This window comes from Procambarus clarkii, chromosome 57 (genome assembly GCF_040958095.1).
Source record: "Procambarus clarkii isolate CNS0578487 chromosome 57, FALCON_Pclarkii_2.0, whole genome shotgun sequence".
In the NCBI taxonomy this organism is placed as follows: domain Eukaryota; kingdom Metazoa; phylum Arthropoda; class Malacostraca; order Decapoda; family Cambaridae; genus Procambarus; species Procambarus clarkii.
In genome coordinates this window covers 6,518,617-6,532,407 of record NC_091206.1, presented here as the reverse complement: position 1 = coordinate 6,532,407, position 13,791 = coordinate 6,518,617, and the positions used below count along the sequence as shown (strand labels likewise).

General features: G+C 44.0%; 1 non-coding gene across 1 annotated transcript; it reads right to left on the bottom strand.

Moving 5' to 3' along the window:
• Positions 1-13,382: 13,382 nt before the first annotated feature.
• On the bottom strand, positions 13,383-13,466 carry TRNAL-UAA (transfer RNA leucine (anticodon UAA)). Its single transcript has one exon. It is a non-coding gene; the product is annotated as a tRNA-Leu (tRNA).
• Positions 13,467-13,791: the final 325 nt, after the last annotated feature.

Genomic DNA, 13,791 nt, shown 5'->3' with positions numbered 1-13,791 from the left:
TATCACTCGTATATGCTCATAGAGATATATAGAGGCGCACATAAACACATCAACTGATTATCTACATAACCTTTGTCTCTCATAATGTTCGTTCTTATTGCATTTTGGTTTGGCCTCTCGACCTTCACCTGAGAGGTTTTGGCGTCATTAAGACAGTTAATAACGTAGGTGGAGATCGTTATTGTTAAAAACTACCAACTAAAAGTGTTCTGCGTTAATGCGTTAAGTTGAAAATATTATAGATAACTTAACGGCAAGAATAACTCGTACAGATTGTCAGACACTAATAAAAACATATACATTAAAAATAATATATATCACGAATAGACAAGAAAGCAGACAGAAATACATGCATAAAGACAAACTAAGCTCCGAAAAAATACAGATATAAAGTGGAAGAAAGACAGTTAAGAGAGGAACATAAATACAGAGTGAACTGACAGTTCCACCCAGACAGAACAGACCCATAAACACACAATAAGGAGGGACGGGCTTACACGGGAAGAATGGGTCTATAAAAACGGACACGATAAAGTCCTACTTAAAAAGAACAGACCCATAAACAGGCACAAGGGAGGTTCCACCCGGGCAGGACAGATTCATTATCATTCAGAGAAAAGAGATGATCGCATACAGGATAAACCCATCAGCAGAGAAGGAAGAGAGAGCTCCGCCCTGCAGGAGAGACCCATGTGCAGCGATAAAGGAGGAGGCCATACCAAAGCAAGACAGAGCCAGAGAGAGAGAGAGAGGAGAAAATGCCAAGGCATTACTATATGGAGAGAGAAAGAGAGGGGAGACAAGCAAAATAGACCCATAAGGAGACGAAGAAGTCCTCACTGAGGCAAGTCAGACCCATAGAAAGAGAAGGAAAGCCCAGTACAGACAACAGACCCATAGAGAGGGGAGGGAGGTACCATTCAGTATGGTTCAAAGACCAGCCGTCGGCCTCGACTTGTCTCTGATGGAGTCTCATCTCGACTCTATATAACTTCACAGTCTGTTTGATGACGCCCTTGGAGCCATTTTCCAACGTGGTAAAACAGAGCACCAAAATTGTGTTTTATGTCATCACTCTTCTCTTTTAATCACCATGGATACGTCTGGCACTTCAGTTTTCCAGGAGCAAAATTCTGTATGAATTTGTTTTTCAATTGGAGAAAATTTTTATTTTCTTTATTTCTAGCTACCATTCCTATGGATAATTACACATTTCATTCATTTTAATGAGGCCAGAAACCAGAGATAACGACAAAGAACAAATGAACACCGTGTTTATCATTGATATGAAACCATTGGAAAATTATTCACTATTTGCGAATGCTTTTTTTTTACATTCTCTCTGATTTTTTGTTTTTAAATTAATTACAACCAATAACAACTGAGCACTGTATATGGTCCACTTCTTTTAATACAAAATTAATTATGAGTAAACGTGCTTCACCACCATCCTGCGACCTTCAACTGTTTGTAGCAATTTTCGTCAAAGATTTTGAGGTTCTAGAAAGTGATATCGAATTAATTCTGCTAATCGGAAGGCGTTTGTTTCAATTATATTGTGTAAACTAACATAGCTGAATGAAATTTGACTAAAATTGCAGTGGCTTCCATAAATGAGATGAAATTAATATCAGATACGAGAACTGGACTGTGAAGTCGGAGACTGTGAGAACTGCAGTAGAAGCCACATGACTGGAGCATGCAGAAGAGGGAGTAAGAAATAAAGGAAAAAATAGAGTTGCTGTCAAAAATAAGGAATGGGATGGAGAATTGACGACAGAGATAAAAGAGCCAGTAAAATGGATAAGTGGGACGTGGAACACAAGAGATAGAGCGAGAGTGGCCCATAATAAAGCGGCAAACGCGTAGAGTTAAAGAGCAAAGAGCACGGGGAAATGCAGAGGCACGCCAACAGGAAAAAGTTAAGAGGATCATTTTATCCATCCGTGGAGGACCTCTTAAGCAGTCGGCAGCTTTCTGACGGCGCCAGCCGTCTTGCTCCCTCACAATACGGTTCCCAACTCCCAGCAAATCTTCAAGTAAATTTACCCAACCACTTGGACTGGGGGGGGGGGCGGCGAGCGACGGCCTCGCTTCTTGCAAGTCGGAGTTCAATCCCACCGACCGTCCAAGTGGCTGGGCACAAATTCTTCAACCCCCCCCCCCCCCCTTTCACTCCTATATCTTTTCCGGATGAAATAGTCATAAAGGCTAAATGCTCTCTCTTGATAATTACCGTACCTTCTTAAGTAAACATCAAACATGTATCTGTTAAATTTTGTATTGTAGGTCAATGTGGGCAAAATGTCACCCCATCACCATTTGCACTTATTTGCATATTTTCAGTATAAAAGTCGTAATTTAAAACTCCAAATATGTGCAATGACCCACAATTCGGCTACAAAATAACGCTTAAAAGTAAGATTTTCAATAATTCCGATATTTTGAAAACTTCCTGGGGATTTGGGCAAAATCTGACCAGCTTTTCCCCACATCACCTGCCGATACCGGTGGATCTTATATAGCATCCCATATACTATAGCAGCTATATATGTTAGATGCTACATATGTTGCAAAGAGCCATTATATCGCTCTCATAATAAACACTGGCCTGCTATACACAACGGTAGCCGCCGCACCCTAACATTCCCTTACACCTCCTTCCCTCACAACACCAGCTGCAGGCAACATGCACAAATCAAGGTGTTCAACACAATTACAGAGCTGGAAGCGGCTATCACACCAAACTATGTTGCCAGAAGCGTGTACAAAGTGGATAACTTCAGCAGCGCCTGCAAAGTTGGCAAATATCAGATCCGCATCGGGAATATTGTACATGGAGTCGTCCCCAGACACAATGCTACAGTATCCACTTTAGACTGATGAGAACAGTCACAGCAAAGCTTCCGAAGGTTGGAAGCTTTAGCTGGGATCAAACGCTAGGTTGGCGTTTGATCATCGTACATTGGTACATTGGTATTATTGGTACAAGTTCTTGTGCACCTTCATTCCAGCTGCCATCAGGAGCAAATGAAGAGCTTCTCCTGCCTCTTTAGCAGTGTGCTGGAGATTTGTCTCACGGCGTCTCTAGTGGCAATCTGTTCTTGATTGACTCTGGTGCATCTTGATGGCTGCGTCAGGCCTCTAGCACACCAAATGGCTTCCTCAACCATATTATTTTTGAGGTGGCCATTTTCAGCACCAAGGAATGGCTCCCTCGGAGCCTGGGTAACCATCTTCAGCACCAGGGGACGTCTTCCTCATCCACAGTGCTGCCTAACGTAGGTCAGCGATGTCGTGTACAGGATAGCATTATTGCCGCCCTATCGTATGCTAACCTCACTTGCCGCCCGGGGGAGGCAGGAGACAACAGAGGGTCTGACCTTCAACCTTTATTCAGGATTTATTGGACTTCCAACTATCATCAAGGAGACAAGATCAAACCCATTAGTTCACCTGAATCATTGAGCTAACTCTTTTGGTTATGTTCGGTCACCCAGGTCTACGAGAACGACTGTGTGTGTGTGTGTGTGTGTGTGTGTGTGTGTGTGTGTGTGTGTGTGTGTGTGTGTGTGTGTGTGTGTGTGTGTGTGTGTGTGTGTAATTACCTTAGTTACAGGATGAGAGCAACGCTCATTTTCACATTAATTTTCTCCATATTTCTTAAGTTCATCACTTGGAAAAGAAGAATATTAACTCTCAAAATAAATTTTATTTCTTTAATTAACCTTGAGCGTTTCGTTAAGTCCAACATAGCATTCTCAGAGGCAAAGTAAATACAAATAATAGAAGAATAACATATTGTTAATGAGGGTGGACGGGGGTTAACTTGTCCTTCATTCTCATTGGTCGGCTGGCAGTGAGTGGGGTGTAAACGTGCAGTTCTCTAATGGTCGTGCTGGAAGGAGGACGTATCTAGACGTGAGTTGACTGCTGATAATTGAATGTTTTATTTGAAGTAATTGTGCTATGCTAAACGTTTATTGTTGTATTTATAATTTCTTCGTTACCAGCCTAGATCCCTGGTGATGGTCTGGTTGCTTGTATAAATTATGTAATCAACGGCGCCTTGAAATATAATTTTTGTTTACACAGGTGGGTGTTGGAACAGATGACTACTGACACCTGTTAACAGGCTTAGAACTTTCCCTTCCCATAGCTCATGGTAAGCCTTGCCTACTAGTTTTTCCTGGCGAACGAACCGCTAATCGTACACAATTACTGCTGGGCGAACAGTTAAGGATTGGCACTTATACTAAATCAAATCTCTCGGAGGCGAGTGTGTCTCCACTGCGTGACCAGGGTGTTGTCGTCTTGCCTGTATATATGAAGATCACTGGGCTGGCGGTCCCCGTGCCCGTTTGGAGCAAGTTTGCGGGTTTCTTACAGTTTAGTAAATTGGCAATTGTATCTTCTATTCAGGGCTGGTTCAGCTCTCCCACTCTGTCTGAACATCTGTCTATTTCTCACTCGTATAAATGATGCAGGTGTGATAACTGAGAGTTTCTTTATAATGAGAGTTTCTGAAGTCCTTACGTGCCGTGTTCTCGGGATAATTACTCCTTTGTTGAGTAAATATTCTGGAGGAACTTATCCACTCTATATAATGCCTGCTGCTGTTGCTTTTTTTCCAGTGAAGTGCGGGGGAAGGTGACTGGTGATTGGGTAATCACTCAGACAGTTGGAAGTTTTGCACGTAAGATTATATGTACGTGAATGTTTTGTTTGTATTTACTATTTTTGTCTGCAGAACCGAGCTATTAGCTCTTGGACCCCGCCTTTCTAACCAATCTATTTTTCCTCTATTACATCTACTACATATATTACTCTCTAACACAGACACACACACACACACATCCCCAGGAAGCAGCCCGTAGCAGCTGTCTAACTTTCAGGTACCTATTTACTGCTAGGTGAACAGACGCATTAGGGTGAAAGAAAGTCTGCTTATTTTCTTCCCTTTCCGAACCCGGGCCATTGAAATTGAATTCAAATAAGTTTATTAAGGAATAACTACACACAAAAGGATGAGGTAGCTCAAGCTATTCTCATTCGTTTACCCGGGCTATTAGGATTACGACCTCCAGGCGCTATCCACTCAGCCGCGAGGCCCCTAACCCTTTTGTGTGTGTGTGTGTGTGTGTGTGTGTGTGTGTGTGTGTGTGTGTGTGTGTGTGTGTGTGTGTGTGTGTGTGTGTGTGTGTACTCACCTAGTTGTGTTTGCGGGGGGGGGATTGAGCTCTGGGTCTTTGGTCCCGCCTCTCAACCGTCAATCAACAGGTGTACAGATTCCTGAGCCTATTGGGCTCTATCATATCTACATTTGAAACTGTGTATGGAGTCAGCCTCCACCACACACACACGTGTGTGTGTGTGTGTGTGTGTGTGTGTGTGTGTGTGTGTGTGTGTGTGTGTGTGTGTGTGTGTGTGTGTGTGTGTGTGTGTGTGTGTGTGTGTGTTATACTCGTGACCTAGCTTTCCTTTCCTATTTGCTTGTTCTATGACGTTGAATATCTTCTATATCTTCCTGACTTATAATCTAAACATTTGAAGTGCATTTTCTACCATACTTCAGAGTGCAGTTTAGGTGTAGACACAGGTGATACTAGCAGCCCCCGTGGCACAGTGGTAAAGCACTCGCCCGGCGCTTGGTGAGTGCTTTGGTCTGGGCTCATATCCTGACCGGGGAGGATTGACTGGGTGCCTAACCTTAACTGTAGCCTCTGTTCACCCAGCAGTGAATAGGTACCTGGTTGTAAGACGATTTGGTGGGTCGTATTCCGGGGAAAAGCAGGATTGACACGCGCGAAACGCTACGCGTACTAGTGGCTTTACAAGAATGTAAGAATTCTTATATATATGAATAAATAAAAACTTATGTTACTTCCACCACTGCGCCCCCGACCGTCCAAGTGGTTGGGCACCATTCCTTTCCCTCTTCCCATCCCCAATCCTTATCCTGACCCCTTCCAAGTGCTATATGGTCATAATGGCTTGGTGCTTCCCCCTGATGATTCCATTCCATTCCACCACTGCTCTTTCTACTGATGTTGCTACTACAACAACTCTCCCTCCTCCAACTTTGATATTCTCTCATCAATTCTCTTCATTCTACCTTCGTCCCACTCCTCATCAACCTAATATCACTAGTCTCATTCTACTCTTTCGCCTCCTTTCCCACTCCCCTTCAAAATCAAACCTTCCCCTCATCCTCCCTCCCCATTCCCCCCCCCCCCTTCTACATCATCAATCCTCCTCCCTATCCCGCCATCTCCCACATCAACACTTCTTCCTCCCTCTCCAACTCTACCTCTCAACCTTCCCACAACCAACCCAACCTCCCTCCTCACTGACCCATTACTCTCTACCAAACTCGCTGTTGGAAAACATTTCGTTAGTTACGGTAATTGAGAAAAGCACCGTGGAAAGGGTGGAATATTTCGGTATTTGGGAATGCATCCGGTTTTCCGGACAAGCCTTTGGGAAGGTACGCACCTACATTGCTTGTTCTCTGAACCCTTACAAAAAACGACACGTCGATCTGGTTGAAACTTTTGGAAGAAATCCGTTCATCCGGTTTAACCTTCGAGAAGTGAATCTCCGATTAAGTCTTCCAGATCGGTGTAGTTCGCTTGGCTAAATCTTTTCGGGGTGTTCCGTCCATCCGATTGAGACTTTTACAAGGAATTCGTTCGAACGCTTCAGTTCTTTTTTATCCGGGCAATGGCTCCGGCTCTGTTGTTTTTACGTCACTGAGGCTTGGCTGAAATGATTGACTTGAGCACAGGGATTAAAACGGGTAAAAACACACACAGTAGTAATGCTTTTCCAGAGTTGGAGCTTTATGGTAATATTGGAGGAGAGTGCTGCTTTATGGGAATATTGGAGGAGAGTGTAGCTTTATGGGAATATTGGAGGAGACTGCAGCTTTATGGGAATATTGGAGAAGAGTGTAGCTTTATGGGAATATTGGAGGAGAGTGTAGCTTTATGGGAATATTGGAGGAGACTGCAGCTTTATGGGAATATTGCAATTCTTATATTGTAGCCTTTCGTGAATATTAAGCAATGTAGCAAATATAAAAATATGTTGCAGCATAATGAGGGATTGATGGGGGTCTGAGAGGGGGAAGTAGGGGGAAAAGGGTGCGGTTGTTTGATGGGTGATGGGTGATGGGTGATGGGTATGACCTGGGGAAGCAGTGAACTTGGACTGGAAGTGTGCTGTGTGCCTGGAAAGTGTGTGTTGTTATGAGTGAGCTTCTGAAGGTAGACCTCTGGGTCGTCATCCTTTGTTGTGGATGTTGAGCACATCTGGCTGACTTCCTGGAGGTTTAGGAAATGTTATGGCATCTGTCTCAGAACTGTGTCGCTTACCCAGCAGCTTTCTTTGTGCTGCTGCATTGCTAAATACCAGTTACAGTGGCCTAATTCTTCTTCTTTTTTTCAGTGGTACAGTGCACGAATACAGCTGTACACTTACACCACGTCTGATGCAGCTTCCTCTAAACCTGTTTCTCTCGGAACTTCAAGGGCTTATACTCTCTCAAGTTGCATTTGATCGGCTTTGTTTTCCGTTGTGGTTCTTCAGACAGGTTCAGGATGTTGTCTGTTTTTAATATCCTCCTTATCTGCTTGTGTATTATTTGTGAGATTGACATTTGTGAGACAACTTCCATCATGTTTTGGTTTTTTTTTCTACCTCCTTGTTACCAGTGACTACTTGGCCCCACAGTTCCTTCCTTCCTTCCTTCCTTCCTTCCTTCCTTCCTTCCTTCCTTCCTTCCTTGGCCCCACATTTAGTCTCAACAGTGTTGGGACAATCCAGTTTTATTTCCATGGTATCTAAATCTTTAGACAGATATGATGATTTATTTATTTATTTATTTATTTATTTATTTATTTATTTATTTATTTATTTATTTATTTATTTATTTTATTTATTTATATACAAGAAGGTACATTGGGGGTTAAGAGACAACATAGAGCTTAAGTTGAAATTACAATCTTGTAAAGCCATTAGCACGCATAACATTTCGGGCAAACGCTATGCGTGCTATGATAGACAGAAAGAAAGATAGAGAGATAATAGCAGAGACAGAAATGACAGACAGAAATGAGAGACAGAAAGGAGAGATAGACAATAACGGTCACGGAGGGATTAACTGAAGGAAATAAAGCGAACACGAAGAAGGAAAAAGAGGAAAAGAGGGAGGAAAACAAAGAGAAAAATTAATATAAGAATACTTATTACTGAATGGTCTATATGACGAGGGAGATATTATAAGAAAAAGACGGTATGTGAACTTAGGGGAGGGAGTAAGAGGGAACAAAATAAGAGTGAATGATGAAGAGAAAACACTTATGGTGAGGGGAGGAGGCACCGAGGGGAATAGGTATTTGTGGCGAGGGGAAAGGGTGAAGAGGGAGAACCTGATGTATTGCTTGTTGTATAGATAAGGAGAGAAATACGTAACTAGCGAAGGGCCACAGAGAAGGCGTCGTGAGAAGGCAATGAGGATTAACAAGGCGAGAATGCAGAAAGGGGAAGAGAGATGGAGGGAGAAGAGAGAGTAAGAGAAAGGGATGGAAGGAGGACGAAGAAACAGGTTATATATATATATAATATAGTTAATAGAATACAAAGATTTACAGTGTTAGTCTTTGTGGAAGAAACTTCACAATACAACAGTGTGTCCTATTTAGAACAGCTTGCTGGGCAAGTTTTATTTAGTGGAAATTTTCTTTTCTACTCGTGATAAAGGGTAATTGTGGCTCGCTTGAGTCTGAGCCTGGAGAAGACAGCTATTATTTGTTTCTTAAGGAGCTATTCTGTCACACAATTGTTGTTTACTGAAGTGTGTGTGTGTGTGTGTGTGTGTGTGTGTGTGTGTGTGTGTGTGTGTGTGTGTGTGTGTGTGTGTGTGTGTGTGTGTGTGTGTGTGAGGAATATGAAAGCCTAATCTCAGCACGAGGAATTAGCTGAAGGTCAGAGGAATTAGTGATCCACGCCTACGTCATATAAATTGTCAATAGAGTCGATACAGCTCCGGCCTCACAAACGTGGGTTCCGCGGTTCGAGTCTCCTAGAACCGAGGTGACTGGAATGTTTATGTCCAAGGAAGTGTGGATGAGAATTTATATCCCAAAAAGCGATAAACAGCCCCTAGTACAACCAAGGGTGAGCTGATGCAACAGTCGCATCACCAGACGCAAAACACAGATTCACTCACTAACTCAGCCACCCACTCGTATTCACTCTGCCACACTCACAAGAGGCAAAGTGAATGCGAGTTGGTGCTCTTATTCACTTTGCCTCCTGTGAATAGGAGCACCGACTCATATTCTCCTGGGGCCAAATTCACGAAGTACTTACGCAAGCACCTACGAACCTGTCCATCTTTTCTCAATCTTTGGCGGCTTTGTTTACAATTATTAAACAGTTTTAATGAGCCCCGAAGCACCAGGAGGCTGTTTATAACGATAACAACAGTTGATTGGCAAGTTTTCATGCTTGTAAACTGTTTAATAAATGTAACCAAAGCCGTCACAGATTGTAGAAAGATGTAAACATTCGTAAGTGCTTGCGTAAGTGCTTTCGTGAATCTGGCTCCGGGAGGTTGGCCGCCCTGGTGGTGGTGGGAGGAACCACCGTGTCAGCTGAGTGGGGCTGTTAACGTCAACTGGAGAAGGTTGACTCGAACGACACATTTTGTCGAGAAAGAGTTAATTGGCGTTAACTTGCTGTGATGGGCGACCTTCTGCACTACAGTGAGTGCTTCCTCCGCTCTTCTCGCCGTCTCTAACTCTACTTTCATTAATTACTTCGACATTCTGTTTCAGTTCCATTTTTTTTTTCTTCTTCCTCTTCTTCCTCTTTTCTAATTCCTTTTGTATTTCTTGTTTTATTATTTATCAAGTTATATTTTCCTCTTACATTTTGTATTAATCTATATAGTCTTTATTTCCAATTTCTTTAAATTTGCTCCTGGGTATTGGGTCACTCCGTCGGTGGCACTTAGCAGTGGGTCACTAAGCCTTGGTGTATGTCTGCAGATCTTCTCGTCATCGGTGATGGTGTGTGTGTGTTGGGGGATGCTTGCTGGAGGGAAGAGGGGGGGAGGCAGGTGGTATCAGTAACCAACTCTGAAAAACATTGCTCCTGATGGCTCGATTACTTCAATGGATCCTGCTCTCCGTATCTTCAGTTTTATGGTCCTGATAAAACATTAGAACATTAGTCAGCTACGTTTGATTTTGATGGTGTGTCAAAGTTACTCTGTCTCTCTCTCTCTCTCTCTCTCTCTCTCTCTCTCTCTCTCTCTCTCTCTCTCTCTCTCTCTCTCTCTCTCTCTCTCTCTCTCTCTCTCTACCCGCACCTTCTTGATTGGCTTCCATCTGCAATATTGGCAACAAAGAGTTTTTTCTCGCTACCAAAATAAAACTACATAACTTTCTTTTGTCTTTCGTCCCCCCAACCCAACCACTTGGGCTGGACGGTAGAGCGACGGTCTCGCTTCATGCAGGTCGGCGTTCAATCCCCGACCGTCCAAGTGGTTGGGCGCCATTCCTTTCCTACCGTCCCATCTCAAATCCTTATCCTGACCCCATTCCAAGTGCTATATAGTCGTAATGGCTTAGCACTTTCCCCTGATAAATTCCTTCCTCCCCCCCCCCAGTCTGTATGACCTTCCAGGTGACATCCTTCTCCTCTCATCTTTGAACTACTCGAGAGGATAACAAGACTCACCATCACCTGTAAACGTGTTTTTTTCCTTCTTGCCTCATTTTCATGATGGGGTGGCGACCTGTCCTCTTACAAACTACGGCTGAATTGGCCGTTTGTTCGTATGGCCGAATATGGACGTAATGTGAAAATGAAAAAAAATTAAATAAATTTTGGATTTTTTTTCCAAAACAGTAAGCTAAGAGTTCTCTGGTAGGTTTGGTGGGCAGGAAATTCTCTAAGATTCAAAACGTCATGAAAAACGTTAATTGAAAGTTTCCTCTCCTAACCTTTCCGAGTAAGCCAGAGGACTCAAACAGAAAACGAAACAGTACATCACTTTCGTGAGCCGATTTCAATTAAAATTACGTCCGTTTTTGGCCATAGCGCGCATACGAGTGAAAAGCGACGATATTTTAAGAGGACGGGTTGAATTATTGTGTGACGATGATGCTGCTGTATCTGCTACTTCTGTTTCATCTGCTGATGCTACCTATACTGCTATCTCTGCTGCTCCTTCTGCTGCTTCATACTCGTTGTTGCTTCACCAGCACCTACACTCGCCAACTCCTCCGGGATTCGAATCTGCGGCTTCGAAGTTACTACTGACCGTTGGTCTTGTGCTGGTCCTGTTTTGTTTTTTTCCATTCAGAGACAGGCAGTCTGGTCTTTGTTGACCAGACCACACACTAGACAGTGAAGGGACGACGACGTTTCGTCCCTTTACGACGAAGGGACTGACCCAATCGACTTAAGAATGGTCCAGGACGGACCGAAACGTCGTCGTCGTCCCTTCACCTTCTAGTGTGTGGTCTGGTCAACATACTTCAGCCATGTTATTGTGACTCCTCGTCTGCAGTCTAGTCTTTCATTGTAGAGATTTTTCCTTGGGGGAGAGATCCCTTGGGGTCCCTTCATGTTTGGCTGACCGTGAGAGGGAGCCTTGACTTGCTGTGTTTGCCCACCATTGTGTATGATGGTTTATGACGGTGTTAGTCGAGCGAATCTTCAGCGTGCCTGAGCCTCGTGGTCACAATTGGACTCTGAATCCCAGCGGCTTTGCTATAAGTCCTCTCTATTACGTGTATCCTTGGCATCCTTCTCCCTGTGCTTCCGTGAACATGCCTTAGTCTTTATCAGCTTTATTCGTCTTTATTGGACACTTATCCCCGGAGCCAACACAAGGTGGAGCACCTGCCTGTGTACTCACCTAGTTGGGCTTGCGGGGGTTGAGCTCTGGCTCTTTCGGCCCGCCTCTCAACTGTCAATCAATCCACTTTATTTTTCACCCACACACATACACACACCTCTAGGAAGCAGCCCGTAGCAGCTGTCTAACTCCCAGGTATCTATTTACTGCTAGGTGAACAGAGGCATCAGGGTGAAAGAAACTCTGCCCATTTGTTTCCGCAATTGCCAGGGATCCAAAAAGCCAGAATGTATAATTACTGACCCCGGCCAGGATGTAACACCATAACAAGCTGACTAACTCTGAGTACCTACTTACTGCTCGGTGAACAGTTGCATTAGGTCAAAGGAAATGTACCCAACCATTTCTGTCCCGCCCGGGATTCGAATCCGGAATTCTCGATTGTGCGTTGAGAACGAATCCGACTGTAGTACCGGGGAATTAAGCTCCTGTGTTCAGCTGTTAATTTGTCTACGGTTCTAGAGCACAATGGTTGTGGTTGTACACTTGATATGAAAGTTGGTGGTCTAGTTGTATAGCGGTAAGGTTGTACAACCATACGTGACACAACCATACACGACCCAACCATACACGACACAGTCATACGTGACACAGTCATACGTGACACAGTCATACGTGACACAGTCATACGTGACACAGTCATACATGACACAGTCATACGTGACACAGTCATACACGACACAGTCATACACGACACAACCATACACGACACAGTCATACGTGACACAGTCATACGTGACACAGTCATACACGACACAGTCATACACGACACAACCATACACAACACAACCATGACCTCCTCGGCCTCCTCCTCCTCCTTCTCTTCCTCTTTATATTTCCTCCTGCTTTTCCACATTACATCCTGCGCCTCTTCCGCATATTCTCTCGCGCCTTCTCCCTCCTTCTCCCCCACACATCCTGCTCTTCAATCATCCTACGCCACTTTCCGCATTTCCACCAACTTCCGACAAAACAGATAATCTGATTTTCTGTGTAAAAATGTTGAGGAGCTTTCAGGAGCCCGAGTGTGTGTGTGTAGTGAACCACAGCTTGGGGCGGTAGTGCTTGTGGGAGTAGTGGGCGTGTATGGTGGTGGGAGCAGTGTGGTGTATGGTGGTGGGAGTAGTGGGAGTGTATGGTGGTAGTGATTGTGGTGGTGGTGGGCGTGTATGGTGGTAGTGCTTGTGGTGGTGGTGGCAGCAGTGTGGTCTATGGTGGTAGTGCTTGTGGTGGTGGTGGGAGCAGTGTGGTCTATGGTGGTAGTGATTGTGGTGGTGGTGGGAGCAGTGTGGTCTATGGTGGTAGTGATTGTGGTGGTAGTGGTAGCAGTGTATGGCCTTGTTGCTGTACTCCTCTGGTTTGGTATTGTGTTCTTTCAACAGAATAAGTTGTTCATCAATTATCATACCAATCCGCAAATCCTGACGTTACAAAAATCTTCCACTTGTGTCAGGTGTGGGGTTCGAACCCACGCACTCTTGCGAGTACCAGAGCTTAAATCTGGCGCCTTAGACCGCTCGGCCAACCTGACGGGTATTAGCATGGGTGTTATCATATTATATGTTATTGTGTAGCGTGAGAGAACGTTAATATTTTATAATATTAAATGTTAGTGTGTAATTAGAAGGATCATTACTGTGTACCGAGAAGGGGACGCTATTATGGAACTAGAGAGGGCGTTAGGGTCAGTCTTAAGTCTTAATTTATAAGTGGGTTTTTTTTCCTCATCTTGCCCGAAACGTTGTGTTGTTGCTGTTTTAGATTCAGCTACTCTGAACAAAAAGTTCCAAGTAGCACGGACTATGGTGAGCCCGTAGTGGACTTTAACAAAAAAACGCTGTGCGTATTAGTGGCTT